This window comes from Palaemon carinicauda, chromosome 26, assembly GCF_036898095.1.
Source record: "Palaemon carinicauda isolate YSFRI2023 chromosome 26, ASM3689809v2, whole genome shotgun sequence".
Lineage (NCBI taxonomy): Eukaryota > Metazoa > Arthropoda > Malacostraca > Decapoda > Palaemonidae > Palaemon > Palaemon carinicauda.
Genome location: NC_090750.1, coordinates 100899926 through 100913342, shown reverse-complemented (window position 1 = coordinate 100913342; position 13417 = coordinate 100899926). Strand labels below are relative to the sequence as shown.

Below are 13417 nucleotides of genomic sequence, written 5' to 3'. Positions count from 1 at the left end.
ATGAGGTCAGTGGTCTCATCCATAAGCACTTGGTTTCTTTCAGTCAAGAGTTAGAAAATTATTTTCCTGATATCACAGAATTAGATTGCTAGTTCATTCGAAATCCATTAAAGGTGGACCCTACATTCCTTCCATATGAATCACAAGAACAATTCATAGACTTTGTCAATGACTCAACTGAAAAAGATTCTTTTGATAGTTTGACATTGTCCAGATTCTGGTCAACAATAGCATGTTATTATCCTACATTATCAAATAATTATGTACGGAACCACCTGATGTTTCCATCCTCTGTGAGCAGGGATTCTCAGCATTGGGCTTGATTAAAAACAAGTTACGTTCACAACTTGCAGTCAAAGATGACATAACAATGGCTCTTTCAAAGACTATGCCAAGGATTGACTTGTTGGTAGCATATAAACAGGCCAAACCATCTCTCTGAGTTGTCTATACTTGCATTTTAATGTGATAACATGTCTGTGTCACAATTTAAGCTTAATAAATTAAGCCAATGAACCATGCATTTATTTTCATTTTTGCTGATGCTGCATTGAGGATAAGGGGTACGTGACTAATACTGAAAGACTTTAAGGGGTACATATGATTAAAAAGGTTAAGAACCCCTGCTCTAGTGTTATGAGCTTTTAAGAACCTAGGAGGAATTGGAAATTCTCAAGGGTAAAATTTTACATGTAAAGTACTCTAAAGTACCTCCCTGTAATCTACCTCTTGGTGACCTCTGTAAATGTATTCAGGTTTCAAAATGAGAAACATTCATAGAGAATGAGGGTCACTTTCTTGGAGCACAAAGAATGCCATAAGGTCTCTATTCTCGTTTTTAATGATGGATCAAAGTCCAGCGCTGGCGTTGGATTTGGGATGTCTTCCAAATTTTGATCGAAGTATTACATTACCTAACCAAGCATCCATTTATATATCTGAATGCTATGCTATTTCAATGTCAGTCGAGGAAATGTTCCGGCTACCTCATAAAGATTATGCTATTTTATGCGACTCCTTAAGTGTATTAATGGCAATAAACTACTTTAATTCATTGCACCCAATAACAATAAAATTCTTGAATGGCTGTATCTTCTTGGAAATAAAGGTAAGAATATTAAATTTTGTTGGGTTCATGATCATGTCAATATAAAGGAAAATGAGAAAGGAGACTCTCTGGCAAAGGAAGCATTTCATAGTTGTATAAGAAATAACTTTATGTATGTTACCTCTAAAGAATATGTACCCTGTATTTCAGTCTGTATATACTTAGAGAAACCGGGAACTTTTATTATGAGTTGGAAAATCAGCAAATGAGTGGAATTGTGAGTTATGTCGCCTACTACTACTACTACTACTATTATTATTATTATTATTATTATTGTTATTATTATTATTATTATTATTGTTGTTGTTGTTGTTGTTGTTATTACTAGCCAAGCTACAACCCAGGTTGGAAAAGCAAGATGTTATAAACCCAAGGGCTCCAACAGGGAAAAACAGCCCTGCGAGGAAAGGAAACAAGGAATTAAATAAACTATATAAAAAGTAATGAAAAATTAAAATAAAGTATTTTAAAAACATTAACAACATTAAAACAGATATTTGATATGTAAACTATAAAAGGACTTATGTAAGCCTATTCAACATAAAAACATTTGCTGTGAGTTTGAACTTTTGAAGTTCTACTGGTTCAACTACCCGATTAGGAAGATCATTCCACGACTTGGTCACAGCTGGAATAAAACTTCTATTGTACTGTGTCGTATTGAACCCCATGATGGAGAAGGTCTGACTATTAGAATTAACTGCATAACTAGTATTGCAAACTGGATGGAACTGTCCAGGAAGATCTGAATGTAAAGTATGGTCAGAATTATAAAAAAATCTTATGCAATATGCATAATGAACTAATTGAACGACGGTGCCAGAGATTAATATCTAGATCAGGAATAAGAAATTTAATAGACAGTAAGTTCCTGTCCAACAAATTAAGATGAGAATCAGCAGCTGAAGACCAGACAGGCGAACAATACTTGAAACAAGGTAAAATGAAAGAATTAAAACACTTCTTCAGAATAGATTGATCACCAAAAATCTTGAAAGACTCTCAATAAGCCATTTTTTTGTGCAATTGAAGAAGACAGACCTAATGTGTTTCTCTAAACTAAATTTGCTGTCAAGAATCACATCTAAATTTTTAAAAGTCGTACAAAGTTAAAAAAAACATTATCAATGCTGAGATGTAGCACTAATTTTAGCTAGATCTCTATTAAGGGATTCAGCAATCCCAGGCCTACATTCAGGAGATGGAATTGATGCAAAGGGAGTAGCATCATCTGCATAGGCAACAAGCTTGTTTTCTAGATATATCTTGGCATGCAAAGGTCAAGAGAAGTGGTGTTGTGCCGAATGAGAATGGTTCACACCAGATTGACGCATAAGTTTTTGATGAGTGGAGAACATCAGTCATTCTGTGAAGATTGCTTGGTGCCTTTTAACTGTGAAGCATATATTAACCAAATGTCCAAGGTACTTGACCGAGAGATTGCACAATTTTCATAATAGCTAGGATAACAGTGGCATTTACATAGTATCTAAAATTTTGGGACCTGAATGCAATGGGGATTGTCTTTTTAAATTTTTTTTTGAGACTAATTTGTTTAATAAGATATAAACATTGTTTTTTCAATATTAAACTTACCCGATAATCATGTAGCTGTCAACTCCGTTGCCCGACAGAATTCTATGGAGGGATACGCCAGCTATCACAATACTAGAAGGGGGTGTATTTACCAGCGCCACCTGTGGCCAGGTACTCAAGTACTTCTTGTTGACACCTCCTCAATTATTCCTCTGTCGTGCTTCCGGCAAGACGTTCTGGGATACGCTTATGTTCTTGGAGTATTTTCACGACTTTGGTGAAGTATTTCTCTTTGATTTCGGCTGTCGCTTTACTGGAAACTTCTATATTAGCTTAGTTAGCTTTTGGAATTAATTTGATTAATTATGGTGACGTAGAGAGTATGAACTCTCGTTCACCTTTCAATGGCCGACCCTTCCCTTAGACGGAAGTGTTGGTGTCTAAGAGAGTATAGACTCTCTTTCTTAATTTATTTTATATCTCTCCGCCTCTTATAGGCCTCTTCGATTAACTTCCTTTTATTATAAACTTATTAAAATTAATTTTTATATTTGTTTATATTCGACCTTCCTAATAGTAGGCGGTCTTTTCTTGGTACCGAAGTTAATTAACATTGAGCCTGTCATTTCGGTTTTACCTGTTAACATATTATGCTATTTCCGCCACAGAGTTTGAAAGAATTTCTTTGATAGTCTCGTACTGTTTTCAAAGTTGAACTAACGTTTTGTTTTGTCTTTGCAGTTGTTGACGTTCAGAACGTTCAACTTGCACTCTATCGTTACGATAGAGAAAGAATGTTCACGGTTTCACGTTGCAGTAAGAGTAACCGTGTCTAGCGTTTTGTTCATTCTTTCTTAACTTAATGGTTTTGATCCTAATAAAGGAACTTTTCAGTTTTTTCCTTTAACAATAATATGTTTTAACGATATATATGATTGGGCTCTTCTCTCAGGTTCTAAGTCAAGAGAGAGAGAGAGAGAGAGAGAGATAGAGACGGAGGGAGAAAGAGGATAAACGTTTCATTCAAGCCTGCCAGGCGTACGAGTAACGTCGTTATCGTTTTTGCTCTTCTCCCTAGTCTCTTTAGGGGAAGAAACTAAACGTTTCTAGAGTGATCTAGTGTTTAGTCTCTTTCCAGCCACTGAATTATCTTTCATTAGATTTTTCTGTTACATTGTAATTCTGTTTTCGCAATTACTAACTTTTGAGAAAGGATAGAATTGCGTGTTTCAGGTACAAACCACTTAAAGTTTCGAGTTCAGTGAAATAAGTGCAAACAGAAATCAAAGTGATAAGTGATTAGCGCAAAGTTGTGCGTGAGGGTACTTTTGTGCGCGCCAGTCGTCCTCCCAGTCCGGGACCTCTTGCAAGCTCCCAAGCCCAGGGGAGAAGCAATGTCGAAGGGCAGAAGGGTTCAGCAGGCCTTGATCGGCGCACAGAAGTATCCTCGGTGGTTGTGGGCGTGTCTTACCGAGACCGTCACTCCCACCCGCAGACGATTGAGCCCTTATTTTTGCTCGTCTGCAGAAGAAATTTAGGGGAGAAAACGCTGGTCTCAGGTCTCAAGACCTTTTAAACGTAAAGTCCAGACCTATGCCAGACGTACGAAGTTAGAGTTCACAGTCATTGGGTTAGCTCTGACTCTCCTCAGTCATCAGTTGAATGCACTCCGCCTAAGAGGAGTTAGGTTCTGCCACAACAGAGCTCGACTGTTTAGGCTTTACCTCAGCCTTCTGTAGTTTCTGCCGACCCCAAGTGGACTCTACTACAGTCCATGCAAGCACTGCTTTCGGACTTGATGCGTGAGTGTCGGGCTGAGAGTGTTGCGCATCCGCCTCCGCCTACACTCCCTCCGCCTATGCTCGCTCCGCCTGATCGCAGTACCACCTGCCAGGCGTACGATGTTGTGGACTCTACTACAGTCCATGCAAGCACAGCTTTCGGACTTGATGCGTGAGTGTCGGGCTGAGAGTGTTGCTCCTCCGCCTCCGCCTACACTCCCTCCGCCTACACTCGCTCCGCCTGATCGCAGTACCACCTGCCAGGCGTACGATGTTGTGGACTCTACTACAGTCCATGCAAGCACAGCTTTCGGACTTGATGCGTGAGTGTCGGGCTGAGAGTGTTGCTCCTCCGCCTCCGCCTACACTCGCTCCGCCTGATCGCAGTACCACCTGCCAGGCGTACGATGTTGTGGACTCTACTACAGTCCATGCAAGCACAGCTTTCGGACTTGATGCGTGAGTGTCGGGCTGAGAGTGTTGCTCCTCCGCCTCCGCCTACACTCCCTCCGACTACGCTCGCTCCGCCTGATCGCAGTATCACCTGCCAGGCGTACGATGTTGAGCCACGTGCTGAGTTTGCTGTTCCCAGTGGTGTTCAGCCTCCGCCTTCCTTAAGGCAACCTTTACAATGGGATCAGGAGGATTTTACCTCTCTTCCTCCGCCTCCACTTGCTGTTCCATCAGTGATGCAACACTAGGTTGAGGTACAACAACCTCTCCCGTCCATGAGTCAGTCTCCTCAGCTCTCGCTGCAGCGAGCTCAACCCTCCACAAGGCAAGCACCACAACACCTTAGCCTTGCGCCTCAGGAGCCTCAGCTTGCGAGACATTTACCTTGTTCTGCGCAGCCTCTTCCTCATCGCGCTCCGCTCACACCACAGGAACTGGAACTTGCTACTCCGCTTCCGCCAACCGCTCAGCAAGCGCAACCCTTGGGTTCAACCACTCATGCTAGGAGTCAGCCTCCTCCACCCATGCGCCTTCCTTCTGCTTGTCTTTTATTCAGCCTTTGCAGACTGAGCCTCAGGTGTTCCCTCAACAGAGTCTTGAAGAGGAAACCACAACTATTGTTGTTCCAGCTCGTTATGACTCTGCTGTTCAGCATACCTTACCTCCATTTTCAAACCATGGCAAAAATATGAATCATGAGTTATGAATGTAAGGTAAACATTATGTTGATTTTTAATCCCCATGCAAGCATGCATAAAGCACTCTAGCACTGGTCATGGAATTTCTGAGAAATGTTAAAACGCCATGCACACGCTCTGCTTTCCTTACAGTAGGCTCTGCTTACAGTAGGCTCTGCTTACTACATGCTCAGCATACAGCATGCTCTGCATTCAGCATGCTCTGCATACAACATGCTCTGCATACAGCATGCTCTGCATTCAGCATGCTCTGCATACAACATGCTCTACATACAGCATGCTCTGCATACAGCATACTCTGCATACATCATGCTCTGCATACCTTACCGCATGCTTCTCAGTCACACATCTTGGGTTGTTGCCAACTCACTAGACTGTCAAGCAGTTTCATAACGTTGCCTTCTAGTCTGCTGCTTTTGCACCAGTGAACCCTCACTCAGAGAACTTAGCTTTTCTAGGATAAGGTCCCTGTAGATGAGAAAGTTCTTTTCTCCCTCCTTCTGATATTCCCTTGAGGACTCTGTCATTTGGAGGGAGCCTTTAGCTGCATAACCTCTTATGGACTTTTATTTAAGCATAACATGCTTACAGGGAAGGTTATGGTTCCACTTCAGTCGCTAATCCCGTCTGTTACCACACCTGCTCCCATAGACCTTGAGCTGTGTTGCATGACATGCAGTCCAAGCTTAGTCCTTGTTAGAGGATTTTTTGTTTACGGAGTCAATGTGTCACGGGGAAGACGTTCAACAACCAACAGAAGTGACTTGTGACGCAGTGCGGCAACCTCAGCAACCCGTTAAGGAGTTGTCTGTACGACCCAGACAGTCTAGACAGATTCGGGTTGTCACTGTACTTCCTCGCTTGCCCATGATTGACAGTTCACAGACTGTGCAGCAGTATCATGATCTTGTGTCCGGCTCCGTCAGACGACTGGCTTTTAAGAGCTCCCACAAGTCGTCGCTGTCTGGAGATTTTCAAATGGACTATGGATCTGACCAAGGAACTGGGCCTCCTGGTCAATTTTGAGGAGTCTCAGCTCGTTCCATCCCAGACCATTGTCTCCTTGGGTATGAATCTTCAGAGTCGAGCTTTTCGGACTTGTCCGTCGGCCCCAAGGATCTTCCAAGCCCTAGAATGCATCCAGAGCATGCTGAGAAGGAACCGATGCTTAGTCAGGCAGTGGATGAGTCTAACAGGGACACTTTCATCGCTGGCCCTGTTCATCGAGTTAGGGAGACTCCACCTCCGCCCCCTTCAGTATCATCTAGCTGCTCACTGGATAAAGGACATGACGCTAGAGACGGTCTCAGTTCCTGTTTCCGTAGAGATGAGGTCTACTCTAACGTGGTGGAAGAACAGCATTCTTCTCAAGGAAGGTCTACCATTGGCTGTTCAGACCCCCGACCACCGTCTCTTCTTGGACGCATCGGACACGGGCTGGGGTGCGACACTGGACGGACAGGAATGCTCGGGAACATGGAATCAGGAGCAAAGGACACTTCACATCAATTGCAAGGAGTTGTTGGCAGTTCATCTGGCCTTGATAAACTTCAAGTCCCTCCAGCTAAACAAGGTGGTGGAGGTGAACTCCGACAACACCACAGCCTTGGCTTACATCTCCAAGCAGGGAGGGACTCATTCGAGGAAGTTGTTCGAGATCGCAAGGGACCTCCTCATTTGGTCAAAAGATCGAAAGCTCACGCTGGTAACGAGGCTCATTCAGGGCGATATGAATGTCATGGCAGATCGCCTCAGCCGGAAGGGTCAGGTCATCCCCACAGAGTGGACCCTTCACAAGAATGTTTGCAGCAGACTTTGGGCCCTGTGGGGTCAGCCAACCATAGATCTATTCGCTACCTCGATGACCAAGAGGCTCCTCTTGTATTGTTCTCCGATTCCAGACCCAGCAGCAGTTCACGTGGATGCCTTTCTGCTGGATTGGTCCCATCTCGACCTGTATGCATTCCCGCCGTTCAAGATTGTCAACAGGGTACTTCAGAAGTTCGCCTCTCACAAAGGGACACGGCTGACGTTGGTTGCTCCCCTCTGGCCCGCGAGAGAATGGTTCACCGAGGTACTGCAATGGCTGGTCGACGTTCCCAGGACTCTTCCTCTAAGAGTGGACCTTCTGAGTCAACCTCACGTAAAGAAGGTACACCCAAACCTCCACGCTCTTCGTCTGACTGCCTTCAGACTATCGAAAGACTCTCAAGAGCTAGAGGCTTTTCGAAGGAGGCAGCCAGAGCGATTGCCAGAGCAAGGACGACATCCACTCTCAGAGTCTATCAGTCTAAATGGGAAGTCTTCCGAAGCTGGTGCAAGGCCAATGCAGTTTCCTCAACCAGTACCACTGTAACCCAGATTGCTGACTTCCTGTTACATCTAAGGAACGTAAGATCCCTATCAGCTCCTACGATCAAGGGTTACAGAAGTATGTTGGCAGCGGTTTTCCGCCACAGAGGCTTGGATCTTTCCTCCAACAAAGATCTACAGGACCTCCTTAGGTCTTTTGAGACCTCAAAGGAACGTCGGTTGTCCACTCCAGGCTGGAATCTAGACGTGGTCCTAAGGTTCCTAATGTCATCAAGATTTGAACCGCTCCAATCAGCCTCTTTTAAGGACCTCACATTAAAAACTCTTTTCCTCGTGTGCTTAGCAACAGCTAAAAGAGTAAGTGAGATCCACGCCTTCAGCAGGAACATAGGTTTCACATCTGAAACGGCTACATGTTCCTTGCAGCTCGGTTTTTTGGCTAAAAACGAGCTTCCTTCCCGTCCTTGGCCTAAGTCGTTCGAGATCCCAAGCCTGTCCAACATGGTGGGGAACGAACTGGAGAGAGTACTTTGCCCAGTTAGAGCTCTTAAGTACTATCTAAGAAGGTCAAAACCATTACGAGGACAATTAGAAGCCTTATGGTGTGCTATCAAGAAGCCTTCTCTACCAATGTCTAAGAACGCAGTTTCTTACTACATCAGGCTTCTGATTAGAGAAGCAAATTCTCATCTGAAGGAAGAAGACCTTGCTTTGCTGAAGGTAAGGACACATGAAGTGAGAGCTGTGGCTACTTCAGTGGCCTTCAAACAGAACCGTTCTCTGCAGAGTTTTATGGATGCAACCTATTGGAGAAGCAAGTCAGTGTTCGCATCATTCTATCTCAAAGATGTCCAGTCTCTTTACGAGTACTGCTACACCCTGGGACCATTCGTAGCAACGAATGCAGTAGTAGGCGAGGGCTCAGCCACTACATTCCCATAATCCCATAACTTTTTAACCTTTCTCTTGAATACTTTTTATGGGTTGTACGGTCGGCTAAGAAGCCTTCCACATCCTTGTTGATTTGGCGGGTGGTCAATTCTTTCTTGAGAAGCGCCGAGGTTAAAGGTTGTGATGAGGTCCTTTAGTATGGGTTGCAGCCCTGTATACTTTAGCACCTTTGAGTTGATTCAGCCTCCCAAGAGGAACGCTGCGCTCAGTAAGGAAGACGATCTTATTAAAGGCAGAGTAACGGTTCAAGTCGACTTCCTTACCAGGTACTTATTATTTCATTATTATTGTGGATAACTGATTATATGAAATACGGGATACTTAGCTATCCTTTAGTCTTGTACACTGGTTTTTCACCCACCCCCCTGGGTGTGAATCAGCTACATGATTATCGGGTAAGTTTAATATTGAAAAATGTTATTTTTATTAGTAAAATAAATTTTTGAATATACTTACCCGATAATCATGATTTAATCGACCCTCCCTTCCTCCCCATAGAGAACCAGTGGACCGAGGAATAATTGAGGAGGTGTCAACAAGAAGTACTTGAGTACCTGGCCACAGGTGGCGCTGGTAAATACACCCCCTTCTAGTATTGTGATAGCTGGCGTATCCCTCCATAGAATTCTGTCGGGCAACGGAGTTGACAGCTACATGATTATCGGGTAAGTATATTCAAAAATTTATTTTACTAATAAAAATAACATATTTTATGAATAGAACTTACCTGGCAGTTATATATATATAGCCGAGTCTCCGACTGCGGCAGAATTTAATCGAAAATCGCGGCAACCGCCTTGTGGTGGTTGTGTGGTTAGATGGTTAACAACCCTTACACGGTGGTACTTGGAATCATTCCCATTTTCTGTTCCTCAGATTATCTCTGCCGGCCGGATCGACAACATCGTTGGTCCGCCTTTCAGAGTTTTTCGGATCGCTTTCCCTTCATCGCCTTTTTGGACTTCGTTTTTGGTGAAGTACACTGTGTTGGGATTTGGCAATCGTGTTGTTTTTGTTTTTTGTCTTTTTTCCTTTATTATCATGAGTGAGAAAATTCATTATCGTGTTTGTGCGAATGATATTTGCAAGGTGAGGTTGCCGAAACTTTCGGTTGACCCTCACACTATCTGTATGGGTTGCAGGGGGTTTGAATGTGCTTTAGATAATAAGTGCAAGGAATGCGAGGTTTTAAGTGATGATGATTGGTTAGCTATGCAGTGCTATGTGCGCAAACTTGAGATTGATAGAGTTAGAAGAGCTAAATCTAAGTCAAAGTCTGCTAGTAAGCCTAGCTTAGATTTATCTATTGACCCTTTGCTTGTAACCCCTTTGGAAGGTATTCCTTCCCCAAATGTAGTGACTCCTGCCCCTTCTACAGGACCTGTGCCTACGGATGACCCTGGGTATGCTAAATTAGCTGCTGAATTGGAGGCCATTAAAGCACAGTTGGAGGCCTTTAAAGGTAAGGGTGTAGGTGAAATTAGTGCTTGTGAAAGTGCAGTGGAGGTGGCGACTGATCGAATCTGTCATACCCCTAGGTCTAGACCTCTACCAAGCTCCCAAGACCAAGGGAGAAGGTACGTCGAAAGCCGAAAGGGGGTGAGAGGTGCTTATCCTCGGTCAGTCGTCGCCTCAGACAGTCCTGTTGCGATCTCCCAGGCTGCTCTTGACCGCCGTAGGAAAGGCGTGTCGGATACGTTTGTGTCTTCGCCTGATCGTTCTCCCAGACGTAATTGGCGTTACGAATCAAGACCAATGAAGAGAGGGTGGAACCGGGACGTGCAGTCTCGCTCTCCCTCTCCCGGTTCGAGTAGCGGAGACCCTGATCCTTCGGAAGACGATTTCAATGTTCCTGTTAAAAGGGCGAAACAGAGAGTCCTTAGCCCAGTTAATCCTGCTAGACTCCCTGCTTCTTCTGCCAGCGCTCCCAGTCAAGCCGTACGACAACTGCCGTATTCGGCACCGCGAGAGCCAGCGGAGGTTGCTAAAGCTTTCATGGTTGTTATGCAGGAACAACTTTCATCGTTAGTTAAAGCTTTCAGCCACCCTTCTCAGTCCGTCAGACGTAAGGACGTCTCTTTGCCTGTTAAGAGATCTTCTTCTAAGAGAGATTTTAGTATCTCTCCCAAGAAACCTCTGCGCACTTCGTCGGCCGTACGACAACGTACACCCTCTTCATCGGCACGCTGCCAGGAATTTCCTTCCCCCCTCTCCCAGCGCCAGGACGATACTGCCTCTCGTTCTCGGCGCTGTGACGATTCCGTTTCCCTTTTGAAACGCCTGGACGTTACTGCCTCGTTTCTTAGGAAACAGGATGAATGCAGTCTGCATTTTCAAGGCGACGGCAGCCTGCATCTTCAGGACGCTTCCGTTTCTCGTCATCGTGACGATACTGCCTCTCGTCATCGTGACGATACCGCTTCTCGTCATCGTGATGATACCGCTTCTCGCCGACTGGATGTTAGCGGCGCTCGGCGCCAGGATTCAAACAGCTCTCGCTGCCAGACTGCTGGCAGCCCAACTCTTCGGGATGTTATCCTTGAGCAGGACCTCGAAGATATTTCGGAAGAGGAAGAAAAACCTGCCAACTCTTCTAGCGATTACAAGGTTCTTTCTCGCTCTCTTTTGGAACTTTATGGGGAGGAATTTCAACCTTCGGCCCCTCGTTCTCCTCAGTCTCAATTTACCAGGAAGAAAGCTACTAAGTCTTCGGCCTTCATCAAAATGAAACTTTCAATTTTGGCCAGGAAAGCTCTCGCTAAAGTGGATGATTGGATGAAGGAACGGAGACAAGCTGTCAAGACCACCTTTTCTTTTCCACCGTCTCGGCTCGCTTCCAAGGCCGGTATGTGGTATGAGACAGGGGAACCTTTGGGGTTAGGAGTGCCTTCCTCCTCCCAAGGTGACTTCTCGGCTCTTGTGGACTCGGCAAGAAGGCATGCTTTAAACTCTGCCAAGGTGATGTGGTCCTTGTCGGAGCTTGATCACCTCGTCAAGGGAATTTTCAGGGTTTTCGAGGTTTTCAGCTTCCTGGACTGGTCTCTCGGGACTCTGGCCAGGAAGTCTGAACTCCTGGAGGACATGAAGGACCTGACGAGTATCATGTCCTGCATGGACAAAGCTCTAAGGGATGGAGCTAATGAATTGGCTTCCCTTTTCTGAGCAGGGGTCTTAAAGAAGAGGGCCCTTTTGTGCTCCTTCACCTCTAGATCTGTGACTGTTGCCCAAAAGTCGGAGCTACTTTACGCCCCTTTTTCACGTTATCTTTTTCCTGAAGCTCTGGTCAGAGATATCTCCCTTTCTCTGGCTCAGAAGGCTACTCAGAACCTTTTGTCTCGGTCGGCTAGAAAGACCTTACCTGTTGCTCCTGCTCCTCTGAAGAAGGAGGAGAAGAAGTTTCTACAGCCCTTTCGGGGCAGGATCTCCTCGAGAGCGGATTTTAGGGGGAGAAGACAAGAGTCAGGGCCAAGGACCAGCAGGGGTGTGTTTAGGCCCCGGTCCAAAAAATGAGATGGAAGTCCTCCAGACTCCAGTAGGGGCAAGACTGTCTCGTTTTTGGCAGTCTTGGAAAAGGAGAGAGGCGGACACCTGGTCCCTCTCAGTCGTCAAGGAAGGTTACAAGATCCCCTTTTTAAAGAAACCACCTCTCTCAGACTCTCCCCTGGCCTTAGTGGCTCAGTACACCGACGCGGGGAAACGAGAGGCTCTTCTGGAGCTAGTCGACCAGATGTTGGTCAAGGGAGCAATAGAGCCAGTTCAAGACCTCGCCTCCCCAGGCTTTTACAATCGCCGGTTTCTGGTTCCCAAGAACTCGGGTGGATGGAGACCAGTCCTAGATGTCAGCTCTCTGAACGCCTTCGTGGAGAAAACAAAGTTCTCCATGGAGACGACTCAGTCAGTGCTGGCTGCAGTTCGTCCAGGAGACTGGATGGTTTCTCTCGACCTGCAGGACGCTTATTTTCACGTCCCCATTCATCCGTCTTCGAGGAGATATCTGAGGTTTGTGTTCCAGGGCAAGTGCTTCCAGTTCAGGGCACTTTGCTTCGGTCTCAGCACAGCTCCCCAAGTTTTCACCAGACTAATGGCGAATGTGGCAGGCTGGTTACACCAGGAGGGGATAAGGGTCTCCTTCTGTCTAGACGACTGGCTGATCCGGTCACAGTCGAAAGAGAAATGTCTGGAGGACCTAATGAAAACTTATACGATCACTCAGGACCTGGGACTCATCGTCAACTGGGGGAAGTCTCAGACCGAGCCGAATCAGACTATTCTCTATTTGGGGATAGTTCTGAATTCAGTTCTTTTTCAGGCTTCTCCCTCCCAGGAGAGGCAGACCAGGTGCCTGGACAAAGTCAAAGACTTTTTGAGGAAGCAGGAATGCTCAGCGAAGGAGTGGATGAGTCTGCTGGGAACTCTATCCTCCCTGGAGCAGTTTGTCCCTTTGGGGAGACTGCACCTAAGGCCTCTGCAACACTTCCTCACAAGGGTTTGGAACAGAAAGATCCAGGAGGACACTTTTTCTTTTCCCATTCCGACAGAGATCAAGGATCTTTTAATGTGGTGGCTGGACCCAGCTC

General features: G+C 45.5%; 1 protein-coding gene across 1 annotated transcript in view; it reads left to right on the top strand.

The window, feature by feature from the left end:
* LOC137620347 (transmembrane protein 42) overlaps positions 1-13417 on the top strand; it is a 150431-nt gene that overhangs the window by 58055 nt on the left and 78959 nt on the right. The gene's annotated exons all lie outside the window — the stretch shown is intronic.